Below are 9,749 nucleotides of genomic sequence, written 5' to 3' on the forward strand. Positions count from 1 at the left end.
GCATTGATACATTTTTTTTTCTTTTTTATTGTTGCAAAAAAAGTTTACATCGCAAAACTGGGAACAATCAACATCGCAAGGCATGTTTATCATTAAAAGAAAAGAAAAAAATGTAATTGTTATAATTGCAACACAGAGGGGTACAAAAGACCTCCCACCAAGCAAAGTTACGTCCAAAAGACGTATTTTCTACGTCTCTGTCAGACGTTGAAATTACGTCCTCAGAAGAGCCAGAATGAAAGTTTTTATGACGTCTTTTATTGACGTCTTTTCTACGTCTTTTTTCTACGTCCTTTCGACGTCTTTTCGCCGTCTTTTTGACGTCCTTTCGCAGTATTTTTGACGTCTTTTTTCTCTATTTACTTTTACTTATTTGTATTATGTATTTTTGTGATTCTTTTGAATGACTTTAACACCCACCGGACAAATAAACAGACAGTGCACATTAAAATGAAACATATTTATTTAAAGAAAATACAAACAATCAAATTCACAATAAGACCAGAAACTTGCATTTCAGCCGAAAAAATAATATTTACTAAACAATCAAAACAAATAGAAATATTTATATTTTGATTCAAACCCTTAAACATGTCAACAAAAGTCACTTGTTAAACTGCAGAGTTGCATTTTTAGAACAATAATAATGAATATTGAGTAATAATGAGTACTAATGATTTAATTGATATAATATTCTATACTTAAAACTTATTCTATTATTATTATTATTATTATTAGTTATATTATATAATAACAATTATTATTATTGTTATTAATATATTATATTAATTATATTTATTATAATTAAATTCATATTTAATATGAGCAATAATGCAATTCATTTATGTCAAATACAATTAAAGAGATCTGTAAATTACAAATTATGAAAACTCTCAGATGAAGGATTTTTTTGCAAGTAAGTATTGCACAGAAAAATTATTTTCTGTGTCCGGCTCCTCCCTTTCTTGCTGGTGCATGCTTCAGGTGCTCGGATGCATGATTTTTTTATATTTTCTTCTGTAGCATCCTTGCTCCATTTCATTACTGCAGCTGTAATTTAAAAGACAGAAACTTATAAATAAGTTACAACAACAAAAAATAGCTTAAAGCCATTTATCAAGAACATGTTTTCATATAGACAATAGCACTGTTTGAATCTGTTGTTGGCATAACCATTACATCATAATCGCCGAATATACTCATTGGGCTCTATTTTTTACGGTAAGAATCTGAAGAAGGAAAGAAAAATGTGTAGATTTCACTGATTAAGAGATCGTGGTTGAATCTCAACAGATGCTGAGCTCGGTGTATGTTGTAAATATTCTCCCTGTATACACCTATTTGTGAGGACGAAATTGAAACTAAAGCTAAACTGGAAAGGAAAGGAATTAAAACCCTGCACTGCAGCTCCCTGGCTCGCATTTTTTTTTTATTATTATTATTTTTTTTTTTACTATATTTGAATGTTGCATGACAAAAGTTTTTTTTTTTTGCAAGATTACGACAGGCCATACTCTACACAGCCAAATCCTTTATTACAGCTAAATGTATTATATAAATTTACTATATAAATTTACTTGGCACAATTTTATTTAGACCCACACTAAATTGAATTAAGATACTCAAAGACAATAAAAAGATTAAATAACTGATGATTTACTAAAAAATTTAAATGTTCTTAGTCATTTTAACAGAAAAGCAAGAAATATTAAATGGATATAATAATGTTTATAATTATTTTAACAACGAGATTTTGCACACATGGTTGGAATGGTTTTGCGAACCAACTATCCCCTGTGGTGTCATGGATTGGTCAGGCTCTCACGACCCCCACTCACGAAGATCACCATCACCTGACTTCTAATGAGCACACAGCTGCATCACATTCACGAGCACCAGATAAAAGCACAGCACTCCAGTCGCTCATTGTCCGGGCTCGTCTCGACGAAAGCGGACAACTGAGCGACCACTCAGCGTAGTCATCCTCAGCTAAAACAAACGATTTACTTACCTGTTCTCTTTGTATTCCTCCTAGTCTTCCTGGTCCTCCCGAATCGTCCTGTCTTCCAGTCCTTCCAAGTCTGTGTCATCCTCTGTCAGCTGTATCTGGTGTGTGCTGTCCATCCTCGTGTATTCCTGTTACCCAGCCACGGAGGAAAAGACCCCAACATCATTCCTGATCCTCCTGGCTATCCTTCATGTGCTCCTTGTTGTCATTTAATAAACACCCTAACGTTTCCTTACCTCTGTCTCCTGTCCGCTTCATAACAGAAGCCCGGACCCATAACGACGACAACATGAGCACCCCCGATCACCTTCAAGAGCTGGTGGACCAGTTGAAGCGGATTCTACAGCCACCAGCTCCACTTTCCAACGCACCACCAGCACCGAGCACTTCCGCCTCCACAGTTTCTTCTTCGGCCCTTCCTTCCAGTCCCATGGCCCGACCAGCGCCCTACTCAGGCGGAGCGGGGGAGTGCAATGGTTTTCTGTTACAATGTTCCCTCATATTCGAAATGCAACCTTCTCTATATCCCACAGATAAGTCGAAGATCGCCTACATCGTATCTCTACTCTCTGGACCTGCACTTAAATGGGCTGAGACGATCTGGAACCAAGCCGGGCCGGTCATGAATTCCATCACTACCTTCACGGAGTATTTCAAAGAGGTGTTTGGACGTTCTGATGGGGAAGTAGCCGCTGGAGAGCAGCTGTATCATCTAAAGCAAGGTACTCTATCTACACAGGAATATGCTCTCCGGTTTCGCACTCTAGCAGCTGCAAGTGGATGGAATGAGAGATCGTTGTTGACCACGTACCGGCTCGGCTTGGAACCCACTCTCCGAATCCAACTGGCCACATTAGATGATACAATGGGTCTGGAGAGATTCATCCAACATTCTCTCCGATGTTCCGATCGTCTCCGTTCCTATCAACAGGACACCATCACCCCCTCGTCTGCACTCCTCCAATCGCCTGAGTCAACAGCCTCTCCAGAACCAGAACCCATGATAATAGAGTCTGGAAGACTGACATCAGCGGAACGACAGAGGAGGCTGACCCGGGGTCTGTGTCTATACTGCGGTGTCAGTGGACACACCCGTATGGAGTGTCCCCTTCGTCCCATTCGGACTTCAGTGAGTGTATTCAGTACGAATATTGAACAATGTAAACCACTTACTACCACCGTACAAATAACTACTGCCTCTATTTCTCTCCTTGTCACAGCCCTCATCGACTCCGGGTCAGCAGGGAACTTCATCTCCCAATCCCTCTGTCGTCAACTCCACCTCCGTACTGAGGCGTCCTCGCATATATACCAGATACAACCGATAACCCAGTGCACTCGATCTTCGACCCGTATCCATCGACAATGCGAAGACATCCTTCTTCAAGTGGGGTTGTTACATCAAGAGAGGATTCAATTTCTGGTTCTGGAGGGTGCAAATATGGACATCATTCTAGGGCGCCCGTGGCTGGTGAAGCACGATCCCATCATCTCTTGGGGCACAGGAGAGATAAAGAAATGGGGATCTGGATGTACACCTGCCTGTTTTCCAAATCTCCCTCTTCAAGGTCGGAACCCCATTTCTTTGTTTGCAACATCGGTCGAGAGCCCTCCTGAGAAGCAGTCTATCCACATTCCTAAGGAGTACAGCTCCTTTCATGATGTCTTCTGCCCCAAGAGAGCTTCCCAGCTACCGCCGCATCGGCCATGGGACTGCGCGATCGACCTAGTTCCAGATGCCCAGTTGCCAAGAGGTAGGATCTACCCGCTCTCGCTTCCAGAGAATCAGGCAATGGAAGATTACATAAGGGAGGCTCTGAGTCAGGGGTACATACGTCACTCAAAATCACCAGCCGCCTCAAGCTTCTTCTTTGTGGCCAAGAAGGACGGAGGGCTGCGTCCATGCATCGACTACAGGGTCCTAAATAACGGTACAGTAAAATACCGATATCCCCTTCCTCTGGTACCAGCCGCTTTGGAACAGCTCCGAGAAGCTAAAGTCTTCACTAAATTGGACCTCCGCAGCGCGTATAATCTGATAAGAATACGTGAGGGGGACCAATGGAAGACAGCATTCGTGACCCCTACTGGCCACTATGAATATGAGGTCATGCCTTACGGTCTGGTCAACGCCCCCTCCGTATTCCAAAACTTCATTCATGAAGTCCTCCGGGAGTTTCTTCACCACTGTGTAATAGTGTACATAGATGACATCCTCATTTACTCCCGGAGTGAGGCCGAACATCGCCAACACGTTGCGGAGGTCCTACACACATTGAGAGAACATCACCTCTACCTCAAAGCGGAGAAATGCTCATTCCACCAGAAGTCGATTCATTTCTTGGGATACATCATTGACCAAACCGGTATACGTATGGATGGGAAGAAAATTGAGGCTGTTCTATCCTGGTCAGAACCCACTTCCATTAAGGAGCTCCAGAGGTTTCTTGGGTTTGCTAACTTTTATAGACGGTTTATCAAGGACTACAGCAGGATTACATCACCTCTCACTAATCTCCTCAAGGGTAAACCCAAAGGACTGGAGTGGACCAAAGAAGCAGCCGCAGCCTTCCGCCTTCTTAAGAAGGAGTTCACAAGGGCCCCACTCCTGACTCATCCTGACCCAAATCTTCCTTTCGTGGTGGAAGTGGACGCATCCACCACCGGCGTCGGGGCAGTATTATCTCAACATCATGATACACCGCCCCGACTGCATCCCTGTGCCTATTTCTCTCGGAAGTTGAGCCCGGCGGAGCAGAATTACAGCATAGGAGACAGGGAGCTTCTAGCAATCAAGCTAGCCTTGGAGGAGTGGCGTCACTGGTTGGAGGGAGCCAAACATCCGTTCCAGGTGATCACAGATCACAAAAACCTCCAATATATCAAAGAGGCCAAGAGACTATGTCCACGTCAAGCCAGATGGTCACTTTTCTTCTCACGTTTTGATTTCTCCATTTCCTATCGTCCAGGACCCAAGAATCTAAGAGCAGACGCTCTCTCTCGTTTACACGAGCATCACGATCATGAAGAACTCCCAACGAAGATTCTTCCCGAACACATCTCCATTTGTCCGATCACCTGGAACGCTCCTCCAGTCGTTGCCACTCCGGAAGCCCCTGCTCCGCCGGGATGCCCTCCTCATCGGCAGTTCATACCACCTGAACACCGGGTAGATCTGATCCACTCCTTACATACCTCGCTAGGCACTGGACATCCAGGGATCAACAATACTCTCTCGCTAGTATCCCAACGATTCTGGTGGCCAAACATGGCAAGGGATGTGAGGCAATATGTTCAGGGCTGTAAGGACTGTGCCCAATCCAAGAGCCCACGTCATCTACCCGCTGGAAAGCTCCATCCCTTGCCGATTCCGAACCGTCCCTGGTCACACCTAGGAGTGGACTTTATCACTGACCTCCCTTCGTCAGAAGGTAATACCTGTATTCTAGTCATAGTAGATAGATTCTCAAAGTTTGTCAAACTAATCCCTCTGAAAGGTCTTCCCACAGCCTTTGAAACTGCCGACAATATCTTTAATCAAGTCTTCAGGTCATTTGGTATTCCAGAAGATATTGTGTCGGACAGAGGTCCACAGTTCATCTCACGTCTATGGAAAGCCTTCTTCAAGCTCCTAGGTGTGGCCGTCAGCCTCTCTTCTGGATATCATCCCCAAACCAACGGGCAGACAGAGAGGAAGATTCAGGAGGTGGGACGGTTCCTGAGGACCTTCTGCAGTGGTCACCAGAACTCCTGGAGCCAGTATTTGGGCTGGGCAGAATATGCCCAAAATTCACTGCGGCAACCCTCCACCGGACTCACGCCATTCCAGTGCGTCCTGGGCTTCCAACCACCGCTCTTTCCCTGGGATGGCGAACCATCTGATGTCCCCGCAGTGGATCACTGGTTCCGGGAGAGCGAGAGAGTCTGGGACGAGGCTCATCAACATCTGCAGAGGGCAGTCCGTCGAAGCAAGGTAACCGCCGATAGGAGAAGGTCTGAAGAACCCAGATACACACCCGGACAAAAGGTGTGGCTATCCACCCGGGACATACGCATGCGACTGCCCTCTCGCAAGTTAAGTCCCCGATTTGTTGGTCCCTTCACCATCGTGGAACAGGTTAACCCCGTCACCTACAAACTACAATTACCCTCTCACTACCGTATTCACCCTACATTCCACGTATCACTCCTGAAACCCTATCACGATCCTGTTCTTCCCTCCACAGAGCCTGACCACGAAGAGGAACCCCCTCCTCCACTGCTCCTAGAAGAAGGAGCCGTCTACGCAGTGAAGGAGATCTTGCGTTCCCGACGTCGTGGTGGCCAGTTGGAGTACCTGGTGGACTGGGAAGGGTACGGCCCCGAAGAAAGGACATGGGTTCCCAGAGCTGATATTCTCGATCCTAGTCTCATGGTGGAGTTTCATGAGAGCCACCCTGAGTTCCCAGCGCCTAGAGGCAGAGGGAGACCACCACGGCGTCGGAGGTGTCGGCCCTCAGGAGCGGGCCCTGGGGAGGGGGGTACTGTCATGGATTGGTCAGGCTCTCACGACCCCCACTCACGAAGATCACCATCACCTGACTTCTAATGAGCACACAGCTGCATCACATTCACGAGCACCAGATAAAAGCACAGCACTCCAGTCGCTCATTGTCCGGGCTCGTCTCGACGAAAGCGGACAACTGAGCGACCACTCAGCGTAGTCATCCTCAGCTAAAACAAACGATTTACTTACCTGTTCTCTTTGTATTCCTCCTAGTCTTCCTGGTCCTCCCGAATCGTCCTGTCTTCCAGTCCTTCCAAGTCTGTGTCATCCTCTGTCAGCTGTATCTGGTGTGTGCTGTCCATCCTCGTGTATTCCTGTTACCCAGCCACGGAGGAAAAGACCCCAACATCATTCCTGATCCTCCTGGCTATCCTTCATGTGCTCCTTGTTGTCATTTAATAAACACCCTAACGTTTCCTTACCTCTGTCTCCTGTCCGCTTCATAACATGTGGCTTCTAAATATTTATTATAACAGTATGTATTATTAAGTATACTTATTAAAAACCCACACATCAATACCCTGATTTTCCCTAAATGTACACATGTAATTCTAACATTGTTATTTTATTAAAATTACAAAACACAAAAGAGTTCTGATTATTTCTACCTTGAACTACCGCGGTCAGAATTACCGCATGCATTTCAGTGTCTTACTTTCCCCATGTATTTGAATATGCGTGCCTCTGTTCCCAACAACTTCCTGCTTACATAAACATAACTTTATGATAGGAAAAAATACTTTACTTTAGATATGTCTGCAGTAATAAGTTCCGCGAAAAGTAACTTGCTCTCCCGATTGTAAAGTGAAAGTGAGGTGCGCCGGCAGTCTTGTAACTCATACACACATTTAGAGGCTACATTGCCAAACAGATTACACTTTCAGGGTAATAAATGACTTAAAAATATTATGACAGACATTCAATGCTTTATTCTTATATCTCAGTAGAAGCTTTAAATACAAATATGATGTGACAATATGACGTCTTATTTGAAAACAGAACTAGCCATTCTAGAATTCTGGTTCAAAACCATATTTTTAAATAAATAAATAAATAAATAGAGTGTGACAGGCGATGCATCAAAGCTAGCCCTTGCTTATGCAGGGGTAACTGTTGTTTCTTGTTTTTATTTAGTTTAATAATACTTGTGTATGCTTTTACTTGTTTTTCGTTTGTTTTTCTATACGGGCGTGGTAATAATTTTTATAATTTTATATTTCTATTGAAAAAAATTCTCTTATTAGAACAAATTTCGTTTACTATAATTTGTATATTAATTTTACTACGTTTTTTGTCGTCAGTTATCTCCAAAATAAACAAGAACGAATACCATTTAAGGAGAAATTAATTGTCAAAATCATCCATCATGCCATTGCAGTTTCATTCTGATCAATTTATTCAAGTCATTTTACCACAATATGCCAGGAACGCTTTCTAAACTTAATTTCAGCACTAAAATCGCGTGTCCAGTGGTCATTTTAATTAGTGAAATTTATTCAGAAAATTGCTGGAAGAATAAAGATAATAAATAATAAACTAAACTCATTTTGCGCTTGCCACTGAGCACAGCCTAAACAATTTGGGTTATTTGTAAATTGTTTAAATTCGACCATTAACCTAATTAATATATTGTTCAATTTGATTTAAATGACCAATACAAACAATATAGTACTATAATCCATTAAATCCTTTATAGGATAGCTTTAACAATTCATTAAAACCAAACCAAATTTAAAATAAAAATAGGTTGACAGACTTGCCTCAAAGCGCACCATATTTGCTCCGTCTGAAGACAAACTGTTTTAGCCATTTTTTAAATAGTGTATTTTTATTTAGTTTGAATGTTGCTTGCCTGTATTTTGTCCAATTTGTTATTTATAGACGCATAAATGCATGGTAAATAAAAAGACAGTGCTCAGGCAAAAAAAAAATGACAACTTAATTTTTTTTATTTTAAATTAAATGTAAATAAATGTAGGCTATACTGCTTTAAAATAAATATTCAAAGAAATAAGCAACAACATAAACATTTGATAAACGCCAGGCGCATCATCAAACTGGCGGCGGTGCTGAACGGCTGGTTCTGGTAGGCAGAATTAATCGCAAAAAAAAAAAAAAATCGTTTATTCACTCCTGATCCCACGATTTGAGTGTCAGAGAGCTGCTGATATAGGGGTTTTAATTGGCGAGTTTCGATATCGTCAACACATTCTTTGAGAATTAAACGAAGTGAAAGGCCTACTGTGGTTTCTATAAAGCAGCAAGTACACTTTTTCTTTAGGATATTTGGCGATCAGTAAGTTGTAAGTAAGTTAAAAATGAATAAATTTGCTTCAAAAAAGATTAGTTGAAGTTACTTTTAAAAAGTTAGTTTTAAGATCACTTTGCTTTTAAAGCATTTAGTTAACGTTAACTTTAAAAAGTGAGGACACCCATTGTCTTAAAATTAAGTAAATGATCACTGTAAAAATTTAAATAAAAGTTAAATAAAATAAAAAATAAAAAAGCTAAAAATATTTGTTTATTCAGTGATTAATTTATTTTGTTAAACAAAAACTTTTTTATTTGCTGTTGAACTTAATCTCAATTCTTTAATCAGAAATTTGTCTTATTATGTTCTCCTAAAAACACAAGATACAAAGATTGGATTTTTTTTATTATTGAAAATCAACATGCATAAAACAATTTAGCAATACAATTACAGTCTGCTGTTAACAAGCAGAATAACTGAGAAGAAACGCAAAACTACACCTGATTCAGTCATAGCTGGATGAAATCAGCTGAAATAAAACTAATGTTAACAGAGGTGCGGATCCAAATGCAGTTAATTAAAGATTAGTCAGGCAGGCAATGGTCAAAACAGGTGCAAATGGTAGCATGAAGGTATCCAAAAGAATAGTAAAAGTCACAGTCAAAGAGGTCGGGGCAGGCAGCAAAACAACATAAACAGTATAGACAGGTCAGACAAAAGATCACTGCAGATAATGCCTAGTTCAGACTGCATGATTTTAGCCCCGATTTTGACTCGCTGACAGGTTTTGAGAAATCGGCGACAAATGCCTGATATCACAGGCAAATCAGTATGCTGGAAGAGTTGGCGTTTCATTCCGCTGTGGCAACCCCAGATTAATAAAGGGAATAAGCCATTAAGAAAATAATGAATGAATGAATAAATGAATGAATGAATGAATGAAT

The sequence above is a fragment of the Danio aesculapii genome, chromosome 4, assembly GCF_903798145.1.
Source record: "Danio aesculapii chromosome 4, fDanAes4.1, whole genome shotgun sequence".
Classification (NCBI taxonomy): domain Eukaryota; kingdom Metazoa; phylum Chordata; class Actinopteri; order Cypriniformes; family Danionidae; genus Danio; species Danio aesculapii.